Source organism: Bos mutus, chromosome 12 (genome assembly GCF_027580195.1).
Source record: "Bos mutus isolate GX-2022 chromosome 12, NWIPB_WYAK_1.1, whole genome shotgun sequence".
Taxonomy (NCBI): domain Eukaryota; kingdom Metazoa; phylum Chordata; class Mammalia; order Artiodactyla; family Bovidae; genus Bos; species Bos mutus.
Window position 1 is genome coordinate 28,333,510 of NC_091628.1, and position 17,877 is coordinate 28,351,386.

The following is a 17,877-nucleotide window of genomic DNA, read 5'->3' on the forward strand; positions in this document are numbered from 1 at the left end:
GGAAGGGGATTTACAACTGAGTTCTTCAAGGAAGCTCCACTTTTAGGCAGATAAAGAAATCTCAGGAACTCAAATGTTTTCTTCTCAAAATAATTTTTATACCATGAGAGCTTATTTCTGGATCTCTTTATATGTCAAGACAATAGCAAGAGAAGAGAGAGACTGGGCTCAACTCTGAATACAACAAGGATAAGTGGAGATTTATAACCAAAAAAAAAAAAAAAAAATAAAACTTTCGTGTTTCAAAGGGTAACATCAAAAAACTGAAACGAATACCAACAGAATATATATAAATCATATATATCTGCTAAAGGGGCTTGTATCTAGAATACATTAAAAAAACTACTAAAACTCAACTGTAAAATGGACACAGGAACTGAATAGCTTTCCAAAGAAGATACTGGATTGCTCCACATCATTAAGAGGAAATGCAAATCAAAACCACAATGAGATACCTGCTCACACCCACTAGAATGGCTATAAACAATTATCATTCAATCAAAAATAAATAATTTTTTTTAAAAAACAGACAATAACAAGTGTGGGCAAGGATGTAAAGAATTAAAATCTTCATACACTGATAGCAAGAATGCAAAATGGTGTAACAGTTTTGAGATTTCCTCTAACAGTTAAATGGAGTTAGTATCTGATCCAGCAATTCCATTCCTAGGTATATACTCAAGAGAAATAAAAACATATGTCGGTATATAAACTTATACATGAATGCTTATTACAGTATTACTCAATAATAGATAAAATGGCAACAACCCAGATGCCCATCAATTAATCAATGGATAAAATACAGTCTACCCATATAATGGAGTATTTGGCAATAACAAAAATGAAGTATGATATATACTTCAAAATTGTGAACTTTGACAACATCAAGCTAAAGACACGATTACAAAGAATCAAATATTCAAAGATTCCACTAATATGAAATGTACTGAATAGGGAGATCTACAGAGACAGAAAGCAGATTAATGGTTGAAGTGGGGAAGGGAAAGGGGAATGAGATGTTAGGGGGTACTGGGTAAGAGGTGTTGGGTTTCTTTGAGGGGTAATGAAATGTTCTAAATTGACTGCAGTAGCAAATGCACAATTCTGTAAATATACTAAACCACTGAGCTGCACACATTAAATTAGTGAACTGTATGGTATGAACTATACCTAAACAAAGACGTTTACAATACCAGTGGGATGAAAGTGATAATAAATCATACAAGCAAAGAAGAGAAGTCTGAAAGTGTACACCTGGAATAAGGAAACCTCTGAAAAATTTCACTTGAGCTAAATTTTGAAAATGATGCACAAAGTTGCCCACAGAGCAAACCAGAAGAGGACTGCAGGTGAAATTAAAAGCATGTGCAGATGCACAGACATGCAAGAGAATATGACAGTCCTGGATAATTTCACACAGCCAGAACTCAGCAATTCTGTTGTGAAGTAACTAAACATTCTGCTGCAGAGGGAAACAGAGACAGATTCACCAAGAGCCATGAACGCTCAACTTTATTGTTTTTAACTTGCATTTATTTATTTTGGCCTTGCTGGGTCTTTGTTGTTGCAAGGACTTCTCTAATTGTGGCACAAGGGTTTAGTTGCCCCGTGGCATGTAGGATCTGTGACCAGGGATTGAACCCATGTCCCGTGTACCGGGAGATCCTTAACTGGACCACCAGGAAAGTCCTTCAATTTATTTTTTCTTGTAAGCAAGGTGAAGTTAACATTCTAACCAAGGGAATAAAATGATCAAATGTGTTTTACATAAACTATTTTGACAGTTCCTGGAGGACAGACTGAAAAAGGTAGGAATGGAGTTAAGAGATTGATTCAGAGGCTACGATATTAATTTAAGAAAAAATAATGAGCTCTTTTTTGTGGCACCTCGGAGGTGGTGAGCAGCTTCAGGATGAAACTGAAGATCTCCTTCCCAGACATTAGATGCCAAAAGCTCATTGAAGACAATGAGAGTGAACTTTGTACTTTATGAGACACGTGTAGTCACAGAAGTTGCTGCTAATGCTCTGGGGGAAGAATGCAAGGGTTAGTTCTGTGGCAAGTCAGTGGTGGGAACGACAAACAGGTTTCCACGTTTTTTCACCTATGGCCATGTCCATCTGCTACTAATGGGCAGTCCTGCAAAGACCAAGAAGACCGGAAAGAAAGTGCAAACATGTTCAGGGTTACACTGTGGACACCCATCTAAGTGTTTTCAATTTGTCGTTTTTTTTTAAAGGGAGAAAAGGAATATTCCTGCAGGCACTGATACTGCTGTGGCTCAACAACTGGGAACCAAAACAGAACTCCCAAACTGCTAGAATTACCAAACTTTTCAATCTCTCTAAAGACCATAATGCTCTCAAGCACGCTGTGAGAAAGCCCCCAAACAAACAGGGTCCGAAACTTAGGGCCAAGGCACACAAGAGTCAGTGTCTGTATTTCACATGTTCTGCAACACAAACATCAGTATATTACCCTGAGGGAACAGTGTACCAAGAAAAATAAAGGCTGACTGCAGAATATGCTAAACTTGTGGCCAAGAAAATGGAGGAGGCCAAAGAAAAATGCCAGAAAGAGACTACCAAGAGAGGGAGGCTGTCCTCTCCAAGAGCTTCCACCTCTGAGGCCAGTCAAAACTAAGATGTGAGTTGGTTCCAGGACAGAGGTGACCCGACTGCCTGAGGCTCATTTGGCAGGTGCAGAAGTCTCCATGCCCTTCCCAATCATGTCTGAACCAATCCGAGTCCTTGTGACTGGAGGAGCTGTTCAAATTGCATATTCACTGTTGTACAGTATTGGAAATGGATCTGTCTTCAGTAAAGAATGGCTTATCATTCTCGGCTGTTGGCTATCACTCCCATAATGGGTGTCCTGATGGAGCTACAAGACTGTGCCCTGCCCCTCCTGAAAGATGTCATCACAACAAAGAAGAGATTGCCTTCAAAGACCTGGATGTGGCCACTCTTATGGGCTCCATGCCAAGAAGGGATGGCATGGAGTGGAAAGATTTACTCAAAGCAAATATGAAAATCTTCAAATGCCAGGGTGCAGCCTTGGACAAATATGCCAAGAAGTCAGTTAAGGCTATGGTGGTGGGAAACCCAGCCAATACTAACTGCCTGATTATCTCTAAGTCAGCGCCATCCATCCCGAAGGACAACTTCAGTTGCTTGACTCGTTTGGATCACAACCGAGCTAAAGCTCAGACTGCTCTTAAACTTGGAGTGACTTCTGATGATGTAAAGAATGCCATCATCTGGGGAAACCATTCCTCAACTCAGTATCCAGATGTCAACCATGCCAAGGTAAAACTGCAAGGAGTGGAAGTTGGTGTTTATGAAGCTCTGAAAGATGACAGCTGGCTCAAGGGAGAATTCATCAAGGCCGTGCAATAGCATGATGCTGCTGTCATCAAGGTGCAGAAACTGCCCAGTGCCACATTAGCTGCAAAAGCCATCTGTGACCACGTCAGATACATCTGGTTTGGAACCCCAGAGGGAGAGTTTGTGTCCATGGGCATTATCTCTGATGGCAACTCCTATGGTATTCCTGATGATCTCCTTTACTCGTTCCCTGTTACAATCAAGGATAAGACCTAGAAGGTTGTTGAAGGTCTCCCTATTAATGATTTCTCACGTGAGAAGATGGATCTTACTGCAAAGGAACCAGCAGAAGAGAAAAAAACTGCATTTGAATTTCTTGCCTCTGCCTGACTAGACAATCATTTCAATGTTACTAAATGCTCCAAAGCTGAAGAACCTAACTTTCATCTTTGACTCTAGTGCGAAATAATAATGCCATATTTAAATTACTTGTGAAAAACAACACACTTTAAAGATTGTGTGCTTCTTGGTACAAGTTTGTAATGGTACATGTTTATTATCATACTGTTACTGCCGCATTCTAAAATAAATATATATTCAAGTGAAAAGAAAAACAAAACTAAGATGTTCTCAGAGTAACAATAAGGTCAGATGTTAAAAAAAGAAAAGAAACAACAACAAATAGGAGGAGCTACACTAAACCGGAAGCAATAAGCATACAGGAGAGGAGACAATGTGAGGAAAAAAATTAATTTTAATAACTAATGGAGAGAAAAGAAAAACTAATTAAGGAATGAAAATCAGGAGTAAGGTCAAACTTCAGATGTTGATTTGAGGGTAACCAACGTTGAATAGAAACCATAGAAATGAATGACACTGTGCAAGAAAAGCTCCGAATGGAAAGGGTAGGGGGGAGACAAAATACTGTGGAATAGTTTTTCCTCAAATTGAACCATCCCTATAAAACCAATTCACATTAGTAAAATCCATAATTAGTGTATTAAGAAACTAACCATAAAGGTCAATACTACTTCATGAAAAAATTAGATGGCTCTAAAAAGAAAAGGGTGATAATTTCAGTCTCATTTAATCTTTTCAACTGAAAAGTTTTTACAGTTTCAGCCTAAACACAGCAGAGGAAAAGGAATAACAACATACTTCATACCTACCTAGCCTGAGCTAGTTCTAAACAGTTAACATCTATTAATTCATTTAATCCTCACCAGCAACCATGTGACCAAGGTATGAAATCTCCTTTCCTAGAAAGTGAGGCATAAAGAGGTTAAGTAATTTGCCCAAGGCTAAAAGGCCCATAAGGTGTGGGACAAGGACTAACAAAGCTCCAGAGGCCACATGTTTTACCACTGTAGTGGCTCTCAAAGTCAAGTACTAGGCTTTCAGGGTGAAAACAAAAAAAATGTTGGTTCAAATGTTGGGTCTACCACAAGCTTTCGCATATTGGTAACTTAAGCAATTCGGTCTGTCTCCTCAGCCATAAGAAGGAAATAATGATAGCATCATAGGATTATTGTTAAGTATTTTAAGTCATAAATACCACACACCCAATTATTACCTTCCATGACTTGCTTGGTGGTTCAGATGGTAAAGAATCTAACTGCAATGTGGGAGACCTGGGTTCAGTCCCTGGATTGGGAAGATCCGCTGGAGAAGGGAACAGCTACCCACTCCAGTATGCTTGCCTGGAGAACTCCACGGACAGAGGAGCCTGCCAGGATACAGTCCATGGGGGTTGCAAGAAGTCGGACACGACTGAGCAACTTTTACTTTCACTTACTACCAAACAATAATAATAAACATATACTGAGCACATATTGGCAGACATCAAGACACAACCAAAGACACTTCACACAGACTATTTTATCTGATCTTCAAAATAGTCTCAAAAAGAATCATTACTCTCCTAGCCATTTTTACAGGTTAGCAAACAGATTCGAAGAGATGAAGAGACTTGTGCATGGTTGTGTTGTATGGTAAAATGACTATAAAATGGCTCCAATTCTCCACCCCTCCTAGATCCAACTCCTGGCAATGTGATAATGCAGCTCCCCCCACCAAGAGGTAGAGCTGATTTCCCCATATCCTGAATGTCGTCTGGCCTCACAACTTGACTTGAACCAACAGAACGTGGCAGAAAAGATGTTGTGTCAGTTCCCAGGGTGAGGTCTACTTGTTTCCTCTCTATCCTAGGTGACATCAACTCAGCTGAAATGAGCCAAATCTAGCCCAGATGATCGGAACCATCCATGTGACCTACAGATTTATGAGTAATAACACGCACTCTGATGAGTAATCACACACACTCATTTTAAGCCACTGACATGGGGGTGGGGGGATTGCTACAGAGCAATAGTTAACTGAAACTTAGGATAAGCGTGACTATAGCCATGAAATTAAAAAACGCTTACCCCTTGGAAGGAAAGTTACGACCAACCTAGACAGCATATTCAAAAGCAGAGATATTACTCTGCCAACAAAGGTCTGTCTAGTCAAAGCTATGGTTTTCCCAGAAGTCATGTATGGATGTGAAAGTTGGACTATAAAGAAAGCTGAGTGCTGAAGAATTGATGCTTTTGAACTGTGGTGTTGGAGAAGACTCTTGAGACTCCCTTGGACTACAAGGAGATCCAACTAGTCCATCCTAAAGGAGATCAGTCCTGGGTGTTCATTGGAAGGACTGATGTTGAAGCTGAAACTCCAATACTTTGGCCACCTGATGCAGAGAACTGACTCACTGGAAAAGACCCTGATGCTGGGAAAGATTAAAAGTGGGAGGAGAAGGGGACGACAGAGGATGAGATGGTTGGATGGCATCACCGACTCAATGGACATGAGTTTGGGTAAACTCCGGGAGTTGGTGATGGACAGGGAGGCCTGATGTGCTGCGATTCATGGGGTCGCAAAGCGTCGGATGTGACTGAGCGGCTGAACTGAACTGAGGGATGAAATTTAAAGCCAGGTAGTCTGACTCTAGGCTCACCCTCCTAATCACTGCATTATTATAATTTCTAGTTTCAGAGTAGATATGACACACAATGCTACTATACTATTTTCAGTTGTGAAAATAAATGAAGTCATTTATGTTCATTGTTCTGTATTCTTTAATTTATAAAAGCTCAAAATAGTAAATGTAAGTCTCACCCTAGAGGTAAACAAACAAGTAAAAAAAATCTAAAAAGTATATCAGATCTAGATTCAGAACTCAACTGTTACCAACCACCAGTCCATTATTAAATACTGGATAGTGAAAAGTAAAAAAGAAAAAAAATAATGCACATTTTGAATATATTTACACTTCTTTCAAAATAAATATTTAGTACAGGGTATCCTGATTAACTCCCCAAGTATTATGATATGTGCCTATATTAATTTGTATTAACTGTCACTCTAAACTAATTCACTTTGCTTCCCAAATCACTGACACACATAACACACCACATCACTTAGCCACCTATATGCATCTATGGCCATACTGTTCCTTTGTTAGATTTTAGTTTCCACCAAAGAATGCAGAAATGATTCCATTAAACTGGAAGTTAAGACTGCCACCCAGCCACTTTGGGTTATTCATGCCAATGAATCAACAAACAAAGAAGGGGTTACAGAACCGATTAGGGTGACTGACCTCACAATCAAGGGGAAGTCTAGTGCCTACTACACAAGAGGGGCTCCCAGAAAGTATGTCTGGAATGCAGGAGTTTCTCTGGGAGGCCACTTAGTATTTCCATGTACTGTGATTAAAGTCAATGGAAACAATCAGGCAGGACTGCTAATGACCCAGACCCTTAAGGAATGAAGAGTCATTCATTGATGAATGACTGAAGAGTCAACCATCAGGCAAGAAACCACCATGAGCTGAGATACTGCCAAGAGAGGGAATACGGAGTGACAGCAGAAAGTAATTATAGACAGCAACTACTACAACATGACTAGTTGTAGAAATGAAAATTCTAATGAGTATTCTTATGATACAAAATATTTCTACTTATATTAACCGATTTATCTCCCTTTTGATAATCATCTGATAGTACCTAATCACATATCATATCTTGGTATCTGAATTACAGGAAGTTAAGTAGAAAATGTGACACAGGTAGAAAGGAAATTAACCCACCTATGGATAAAGAGATTTTGTATTCTCTCTTAAAGAGAGGATTTGTATGTTATCAGATGAACAAAGGATAGTTGAGTTACGTTCACCAGAAGTATAGTTTCACAACTGTCTTTATCTGTAAGATAAATACGATGAAAAGAGGTGTGCATTGGTGCCACGGTGACAAAGGATGGTCTGTGATGGCTTTTTAACTTGCTGGGTAGCAATTATATTTTTCCAAATACATTTTTCACAGTTCTGGGTTTGGTTCAGTTCAGTTCAGTTGCTCAGTCGTGTTCGACTCTGCAACCCCAGGGACTACAGCATGCCAGGCCTCCCTGTCCATCACCAACTCCCAGAGCTTGCTCAAACTCACATCCATCGAGTCGGTGATGCAATCCAGCCATCTCGCCCTGTTGACCCCTTTTCCTCCTGCCATCTATCTTTCCCAGCATCAGGGTCTTCTCCAGTGAGTCAGTTCTTTGCATCAGGTGCCCAACGTGTTGGGAGTTTCAGCTTCAGCATCAGTCCTTCCAATGAATATTCAGGACTGATCTCCTTTAGGATGGACTGGTTGGATCTCCTTGCAGTTGAAGGGACTCTCAACAGTCTTCTCCAACACCACAGTTCAAAAGCATCAATTCTTTGGCGCTCAGCTTTCTTTATAGTCCAACTCTCACAATCATACATGACTGTCGAAAAAACCATTATTTTGACTAGATGGACCTTTGTTGGCAAAGTAATTAATGTCTGTGCGTTTTAATATGCTGCCTAGGTTGGTCATAACTTTTCTTCCTTTTAATTTCATGGCTGTAGTCACCATCTGCAGTGATTTTGGAGCCCAAAGAAATAGTCTTGTCACTGTTTCCACTGTTTCCCCATCTATTTGCCATCAAGTGATGGGACCAGATGCCATGATCTTAGTTTTCTGAATGCTGAGCTTTAAGCCAACTTTTTCACTCTCCTCTTTCACTTTCATCAAGAGGCTTTTTAGTTCCTCTTCACTTTCTGCCATAAGGATGGTGTCATCCGCATATCTGAGGTTACTGATATTTCTCCCGGCAATCTTGATTTCAGCTCGTACATCATCCAGCCCAGCACTTCACATGATGTATTCTGCATGTAAGTTAAAAAAGCAGGGTGACAATATACCCTGACAATATAGAATTGGCTTAAAAAAAAAAAAAATCAATCCCCACGAGATACAGAAGACAAAAGAAAAGCAGCCACCAGGTTTGGAATGCTAAAGTTCAGGGGTTATGGCAGCCCTCACACATTGTCAAGGATCTCTGGCTCACCTTCATGGGCACAGGGCGGCAACCGGCCTACAGTTTTCCTAGCTTCTGTCAGATCCCCATCTCTCCTTTGCCAAGTAATACTGAGGCAGGCCTTTGTGCATCTGCACAGTTAGGTGTATCACACCTACTGCAGGATACCTACATCATCAAGGTTACAGGTGTGGAGGCAGTGAGAGCCATGAAGGTTCAAGTCTGGGCTCACAGGTTTCAACTCATTTCTATAAGTTCCGAAAATTCTTTGTAGTTCCAGGTTAACCTTACTCTCCATCACTCCATGTCCGTGTTCAGTTCCCACTTACCAGCCCTGCTGACATCAAGCCCAGCATCAGATTTAGTGTATATAACCAGTTCCTACAACTGGGAAACATTCAAAAGAAGAAAATCATGGCATCCGGTCGCACCCCTCCATGGCAAACAGATGGGGGAAAAGTGGAAACAGTGACAGATTTTATTTTCTTGGGTTCCAAAATCACTGCGGATGGTGACTACAGCCATGAAATTAAAAGAAACTTGCTCCCTGGAAGACAAGCTATGACAAACCTAGATACATATTAAAAAGCAGAGGCATCAGTTTTCCAACAAAGGCCTGTATAGTCAAAGCCACAGTTTTTTCAGTAATCATATACAAATGTGAGAGCTGGACCATAAAGAAGGCTAGGCCAGAAGAATTGATGCTTTTCAACTGTGGTGCTGGAGAAGACTCTTGAGAGTCCCTTGGGCAAAGAGGTCAACACATTTCAGTACTTTTTTTTTATAAATACCAAGAGAAGTAAAAGTCAAACACACCTGAAAACCACGTTTTCTTCCAATAGTACCTAGTCCTGGGTTCCACTGCTATCTATCAGAGGCTGGTGCTAAGAAAGTGGAAAAGAAACAGCAGAAGAAATATGGCTGTCCCTTTCACAAGTTTTTGCAAACACTGTTCAGCTCCAGGCTTTTCATTAAATAACTACCTACTTAATCCAAATACATGATGTAATAATACTGTGAGTCTCTATCTTATTCTAAAAACACAGGCCTAAAACAAGGTGTGTGTTAAGTCAGCAACTGTGCTTCAGGCCAGGTGAAATGAATGAAAATGAGTCTGAAGAATTCTAACAGCTTTTATCAACTCATTAACCCTTCCTCATAAAACAATTATTAAAAAAATTCTGGGTAAAATACTTTTAAAAATGATTTGAAGGCAGAAGAAAGCACCAAGAGTAGGAAGAAATTGGAAATTTGACCACTGAAAGAAGGGAAGTACATTGGAAGAGGTTCAAAGTTACACAGCTTTTTCCCTGAGGGTACTCCCCATCTACAATGGCACAAGACTACTAGAACTCAAGCAAAAAGCTGCAGGCTTATTAATGTCATGGCCACAGAGTGGTTAAAAATTTAGAGGGCGAATTCAGAAAATGAGTGAGTCACAGAAGCAGAAACCTCAAAAACTAATACAAACTCCTTCCAATTCCTCACTGACCCCTGAGTTGAGTATGCTCACAGAAGACTCTAAGGAGCCCAATGGAAACAAGAGGAAAGCTAAAAGAGCCTTTGAGCAGCAATCTCAGCTGCTCACACTGCAGAGGAGACAGGAACCTGGCCAAGTCATGAGGGCTTAAAAACACCTCAGGTGCTCTACAGACCCATCTGAGTCTGCACAAGCTCAAGGTGATCAAGCAGTTAGTTAATTACACTCATCAGAAGAAAAGAGAATTTGGAGATAAATCATCCACAGTGTCCACTCTACAATCAAAACTTTCTAGACATGAAATGTAGCAGGGAAATGTGACCTACTGTCAAGAACGGGAAAAAAGCAATGAATTTTAAAAAACATGAAACAATTTAGAGGAAAGGATTAACAAGCAAAGACTTTAAGCTGCAATAAATTTGTTCAAAGACTTAATGGAAAGCACGGTCACAATAATCTCAATAGATAAATGTAAATAGTTAAAAAATGAAGTACTTGAGGCTGGTGGCCTGGAGGCTCAGAAGTAAAGAATTCACCTGCCAATGCAGGCGACACAGGTTCAAGCCCTGGTCTGGGAAGATTCCACCTGCCAAGGAGCAACTGAGCCCGTGTAGCACATCTACTGAGCCTGTGCTCTAGAGCCCACAGGCAGCAACTGCTGAGCCCGTGTACCACAGCTTCTGAAGCCCACGCACCCTGGAGGCTGTGCTCCACAATAAGCCCACGCACCACCGCTAGAGAGGGGCTCCCACTCGTTGCAACTAGACAAAGTCCAAGTTCAGGAACGAAGACCCAAGCACAGCCAAAAGATATTTTTTAAAAAATGAAATACTTGAACTGAAAAGTACATTATTTTAAAGTGGGTTTAGAGATATCTGCATCCCTGTGATCACTGCAAAATTATTCACAATATCCAAGGCATGGAAATAACCTAAATATCCATCAGTGGATGAATGAATAAAGATGTTGTGTATATATTCAAGAGAACATGAGCCACAAAAAAGGAGATTTTATCATTTTGTACAACAGGGATGAACCTTATGGACATTATGTTAAGTGAAATAAATCAGACAGAAAAATAAATACCGTGTGATCTCACTTTTACATGGAATCTAAAAATTCGAACTCATATAAACAGAGTTGACAGGGTGAGGGGGAGTGAGAAGAAATGGAGAGATTTTTGTCAAAGAGTACAAACTTTCAGTTTCAAGATAAATTGTTCTGGGGCTCTCATGTACAGAATGGTGACTACAGTTAACAATACTGTACTGTGTGCTTGAAAGCTGCTGAGAGTAAATCTTAAATATTCTCACCACACATACAAAGTAATGTTAACTATGTAAGATGACAGATGTGTTAGCCCACCTAACTATGGTAATGACTTAACAATATATACATACGTATCATGCTATATATCTTACACTTATCCAATATTACTTGTCAATTACATCTCAATGAAATTGGAAATTAAGTATTTATAAATATATGGGGGTGGAGAATGGGCTTGACAGCATATTAGAAGCAATATAAAAAAGAGGTAGTGACTGTGAAGACAAATCTGTATAAGTCACTCAACTGGAAGAACTGAGGGGAAAAGACTGAAAAAATCAAAAACAAGAGAGACTCACAGACCCATAGTACATTTTTTTTTTCCTAATAATTTTACTTCCCTTATTTGTCTGTGCTGGGTCTTCGTTGCTGTAAGGGCTACTCTCAGGTTGCAGTACGCAGTCTTCTCATTGTGGTGGCTTCTCTCATTGCCAAGCACAGGCTCTAGGGAACAAGGGCTTCAGCAGTTGCAGTGAGTGAGCTCAGCAGTTGTGGCTCCTGGGCTCTAGACCAAAGGCTCAGCAGTCATGGTGCACGGGCTGAGTTGACCTGAGGTATGTGGGATGTTCCTCAATAAGGGATTGAACCTGTGTCCCCTGCATTGGCAGGAAGATCATCTTACCACTGAGCCAGCAGGGCAGCCCCCCATAGTACTTTTAAGCAAAAGATCAAAAATCTCAAAGAGAAGAGAGAATGAGGCAGAAAAATCATTTTAAATAATGGTCAAAAAACTGGTGAAAAAATCAATTTGCAAATCCAATGAGCTCAACTCTAAGCAGAGTAACAAATGAGAGAAAAAGAAAAAAGAATATCAAACTGTCAAAAATTAAAGATGTAATGGATACCAGAAGACAATTAAAAAAGGATCTTTAAAGCAATTAAAGACTGTCAACCCAGAATCTACATCCAGCAAAAATATTCTCAAAAAATGAGAGTAAATATATATATATATAAACATTTACTAAGAGTAATATAATTTTAAATTATAATTATAAAAATGTAAGAGTAATATATTTACTCTTAATAAATGTATGTATATCTACTCTGAGTGTGTGTGTGTGAACATACATAAGCTGAAGACTTTAATCACTAGACCTAAACATTATGCCGTGTTAAAAGAAAATTCTTCAAGTTGAAAGGAAATGACATCAAATGAAACTTAGATCTATACATATAAAGAAAATCCAAAATAATTATGTAATTAAAAAGACTCTCGTTTCTCTCCCTAAAAAAAGGCAAATGACTAAAGCAAAAATAGCAATGTGTTGAAGCAAAAGTTAACATACCAATAGTACAAAAGTTAAATGTAATTACGTTTTTTAAGGTTCTTTCATTTTACATCAAGTGGAATAATGTTAATAGTAAGTGAACTGTAAAAGCTAATCATGAATACTGGAATCCCTACAGCAGCCACTTATACAAAGCCATACAGCTTAAAAAGCCCAATGGCAATTTATTTTTAAAAATCTGATCAACATAAAAGAACTGTGGGCAGTAAGAGAAGGAAGAGAGGAGACAAACTGATAAAACAGAGTAATATGGAAGACTTTTAACCATATAAATAACATTAAATGTAATGTTACCAAATCCTCCACTCAGAAGCAGAGATTATTAGATATGGTTACTATTAAGGGAGGGAAGGAGGAAGGAAGGAAAGGAATAAATCCATTAAATATATGCTATCTAAAAGAAACATACTTTTAAAAACAAAGACACAATCAGGTTAAACATATAATAATCAAAAATTATACACCATGAATATAAATAGTAAACACAAGGGAAATGGTATGAATAAATCAATTAAGTGAATAAATTAATAAATAAAGCCAACAAAGTTATTGGAAGAAAATAAATCCACAGTTATATTTGCTAATTTTAATAACCCCCCTCTCGCAGCTACTGAAATGATTATAAAGCAATTCATAGGCAATAAATCAGGTGCAGCAAACTACAGGACCGCTACCCATCTCTGTAAATAAAGTTTTATTAGAATGCTGCCACACTCATTTATTTACATATTGCCACGTTACTTTTGCACTACAAGGGCAGGGTAGTTAAAACAGAAACTGTGTAATTCACAAAACCTAAAATATTTCCTATACTGCCCCTTGCAGGATGTTTTCTGACCTCAAATATCAATTATTACTATTTACCAACTTGACTTAATTATATAAGACCATATATCACACCATAAAATAAGTCCACATTTTAAAAGATGAAAATTTTTCAGAGTTTAATCTGTAATTACAACAGAAATACATTAAAAAAAATCAATTACAGGGACTTCCCCAGTGGTCCAGTGGTTAAGGCTCCACACTTCCACTACAGGGAGTGCGGGTTCAATCCCTGGTCGTCAGGAAAGTAAGATCCCACATGCCACACAGCGTGGCCAAAAAAAGAAATCAATTACACAAGCTATTTGGGAAAAACCAAAATATTTGAAAATTAAGCAACACACTTCTAAAAAAATTCATGAGTTAAGGAAATCAGAAAATAGTTTGAACTGATAATGAAAATATATAGAAATGTGTGGAAAATATAACTTTTTAAGTGCTTATTTAAAAAAAGAACTCAAATTTAAACATCTAAGTTTCCGAATTAAATATATAAATTTCTAGCTTAAGGAGCCAGGGGTTAAAAGAATACATTAAGCCAACAGAAGATAAGAGTGAAGGAAACTATCAAGATAGGCACAAGTCAATTAAATTATTGAAACCAAAAGCTGTGGAAAGAAATCAAATTGCTAAACTCATAGCAAGAATGACCAAGGAAAAAGAGCATTAAAAAGGGGTCACAACAGCTCCTACAAAATTTAAAAGGATCACAAGGGAAAATTAAAAACCTTCTGCCAAGAGGGTTGATAACCTAAATGAGATACATATATACCGCCTGTAGAAAAAAAAAGACAGAAAATCCATATAATCATATAACTCAACATTCAAAAAACTAAGATCATTTCATCCGGTCCCATTGCTGCTACTGCTGCTAAGTTGCTGTAGTCGTGTCTGACTCTGTGCGATCCCATAGATGACAGCCCACCAGGCTCCCCCATCCCTGGGATTCTCTAGGCAAGAATACTGGAGTGGGTTGCCATTTCCTTCTCCAATGCATGAAAGTGAAAAGTCAAAGTGAAGTTGCTCAGTTGTGTCCAACTCTTAGCCACCCCATGGACTGCAGCCTACCAGGCTCCTCCATCCATGGGATTTTCCAGGCAAGAGTACCGGTCCCATTACTTCATGGCAAATAGATGGGAAAACAATGCAAACAGTGACGGACTTTATTTTCTTGGACTCCAAAATCACTGCAGATGGTAACTGCAGCCATGAAATTAAGACACTTGCTCCTTGGAAGAAAAGTTATATGACAAACTTAGAAAGCATATTAAAAAGCAGAGACATCACTTTGCTGACAAAGGTCGGTCTAGTCAAAGCTATGGTTTTTTCAGTAGTCGTGTATGGATGTGAGAGATGGACCATAAAGAAGGCTGAGCACCAAAGAACTGATGCCTAACTGTGGTGTTGGAGAAGACTCTTGAGAGTCCCTTGGACAGCAAGGAGATCAAACCATCAATCTTAAAAGAAACCAACCCTGAATATTCATTGAAAGAACTGATGCTGAAGCTGAAGCTCCCAGAACTGACTCAATGGAAAAGACCCTGATGCTGGGAAAGACGGAAGGCAGAAGATGAGAAGAGAGGATGAGATGGTTGGATGGCATCACCAACTCAATGGACACGAGTTTGAGCAAGCTCTGGGAGACGGTGAAGGATAGGGAAGCCAGGTGTGCTGTAGTCCATGGGGTCACAAAGAGTTTGGACACAACTTAGTGACTGAACAACGTAATTATATATTTACCAAAGAAATGAAATCTGTTAAAAAAAATTTCCCCGCCACACAACATAAAACCCCTCCATGCCTACATGGTTACCAAACATTAAAGAAATAACAGTAGTCATATATAAACTATTTCTGAAAACAAAAATTCTTTTAGAAAGCGAAACATGTTATCAAAAGGCATTACAAAAAATGATAATCATAGACCAACATTCCTCCCACACACAGACACCAAAATCCTTAACAAAATATTAACAGATCAAGTTCAGAAACAGATAAAAAGACAATATATTTACGACCAAATAAGATTAACTCAGGAATGCACAACTGGTTTAACTTTCAAAAATAAATAAATACAATTCACCATAATAACAGAATAAAGTCATCTCAGTAAATGAAAAAGGGGAACATCTGACAAAATTCAACACCCATCTATAAAAATTAAAATATCAGTAATCTGGAAATAGAAAGGAACACCCTCAATGTGATTTCTTTTAATCTACAGAAAAACCACTGCTGACATTCTATTTAATGTTAAGATACTGCTTTCCCCTTAAGATGTGGAACAAGACAAGACTGACTATTATTACCCTTTCTCTTCAACACTAAATTGAAAAGGCTAGATACAGCAATAAGGTAAGGCAAAGAAATAAAAAGCTTATAAAGATGGGAGAAAAGGGAGTAAAACTGTCTTATTAGTCACAGATGTGGTTATTTTTGCAGAGAAAATCCTAAAGAAGCCACAAAAAGGCAATTGGAACTTAGTTCAGCATGGTCAAAGTATATGCACACAAGAATTGTTACAACTACTGTATTTCTACATACTAGCAGCAAAAAATAAAATTTAGAAAATAGCATCAAGAAGAAAAATCTTCAGGAATAAATACAACTGCAAGATCTCTATGAAGATCATTAAAATGTTACATGAACAAAATTATATTACATAATAAGTGTATTACCATAACATATTGATACAGAAAAACCTATTTTACTCCACTGATGTAGAGGTCTTGTATATATACATACATGTATATAAAATTTGTTTACAGTACATATCAAAAAAGATGACCCAATAAAAGGAAAGGTAAACAACTGTATTAATCAGCCACTGATGTGTAATAAATTCCAAAACTTTAGCAGTTGAAAATATTTATTCTCTCACACAGTTTCCAAGGGTCAGAAATCCAGAAGCAGCTTAGCTGGTGGGTCTGGCTCAAGGGTTTCTCAGGAGGTTGCAAACTATAGTTGGGTCTACATTCAACTGAAGGCCAGAGGATCTGCTTCCAAGAGAAAGCCTCAGTCCTTGGTCACAAGGATGTTGGGAGACAATATTCCATTTGTCTTTCACATTTCTGCACACTTGCAGCTGAGGATCTCACTGCCCCTTGTTCCCGGCTTTCCAAAGATGTTTATAGATTGGGAAAGATTGGGAAAATAAAGTCTCCTTCAGAGCAAATAGCAGGTATGCTTACTGTGCATTAAAAAATGTCCAGGTGCCCTATGCTCAGAATTCCTTTGTAATGCAAGCTCTGCATGTGCAGCTGTCATCCGATCCTCTTCACATGAAGTGTGATCTGGAGACTGAGGAACTGGTGCAAAAATGCTCACAGCACCCAGGCCACTACAGTAGCTGTGACAATGACCTGTCTTCCGACTCAGACCCAAGATTCGTATGCCTTCTATCAGCATCCATGAAACTGCAGCAGGCTAACCTGTTAACTAGCGAGTAGGGTAAAATTTCAGTGGGCCTCTCTACAACATGGTAGCTGGTTTCTCCTACAGTTAGCAACGAGAGACAGAAAGTGACCAATACACAAGCCGCTGTGCCTTTTATAATCTAATTTCAGAAGGGACTTTAACCATATTCTACAGGTTACACAGACCAACCCTAAAATCATGTGCAAGGTAAATACAAAAGGGTGCAAATACAAGGAGGCAGGGATCAAGGGAAACCATGTTAAAGGCTCACTATCAAATTCAATATTGTTACAGGTCATTTCTCCCTAAATGTAATTCTAGAGCAACACAATCACAATCCCAATCAATATCCCAAAAAGTTTTTTTTCCATAGAAAATTCACAAACTGATTTTAAAATTTATATAGAAACACAAAGGAACTAGATGGCCAAAGAATATTAGAGGATTCACACAATTTGATTTCAAGACTTATGGCAACAGAGATAATAATAATACTAGCATAGGGGGACAATGAGATCAAAGAAACAAAATTGAGTCCAGAAACAGATCCACATGTGTGCACAAGCAATCCTAGACCAAAACACAACAGCAATTCAGTGTAGCAAAACAAAAAAATATTTTCCAACAATGATGTTGAAATTGGATATTTTTTTTAAATGAACCTCAATCCCTACTTCACACAACACACGATAGTTCAAGATGGACCACAGCCCCATCCATAAGACTATGAAATTTCTAAAATAAACAAGGGAAATTAGTTTCATGATTTCTGAGTATGCAAAAGCTTCTTAGAACTCAAATCTATTAAAGAAAAAGAACTGAACTGCATCAA

General features: G+C 38.6%; 1 protein-coding gene and 1 pseudogene across 4 annotated transcripts in view; one reads left to right on the forward strand and one right to left on the reverse strand.

Annotated features, from left to right (window-relative positions):
- The window catches only part of PDS5B (PDS5 cohesin associated factor B), a 183,483-nt gene that overhangs the window by 152,616 nt on the left and 12,990 nt on the right, over positions 1–17,877 (reverse strand). The window lies entirely within an intron of this gene.
- Positions 2,310–5,391, forward strand: LOC138990196 (malate dehydrogenase, cytoplasmic pseudogene; annotated as a pseudogene).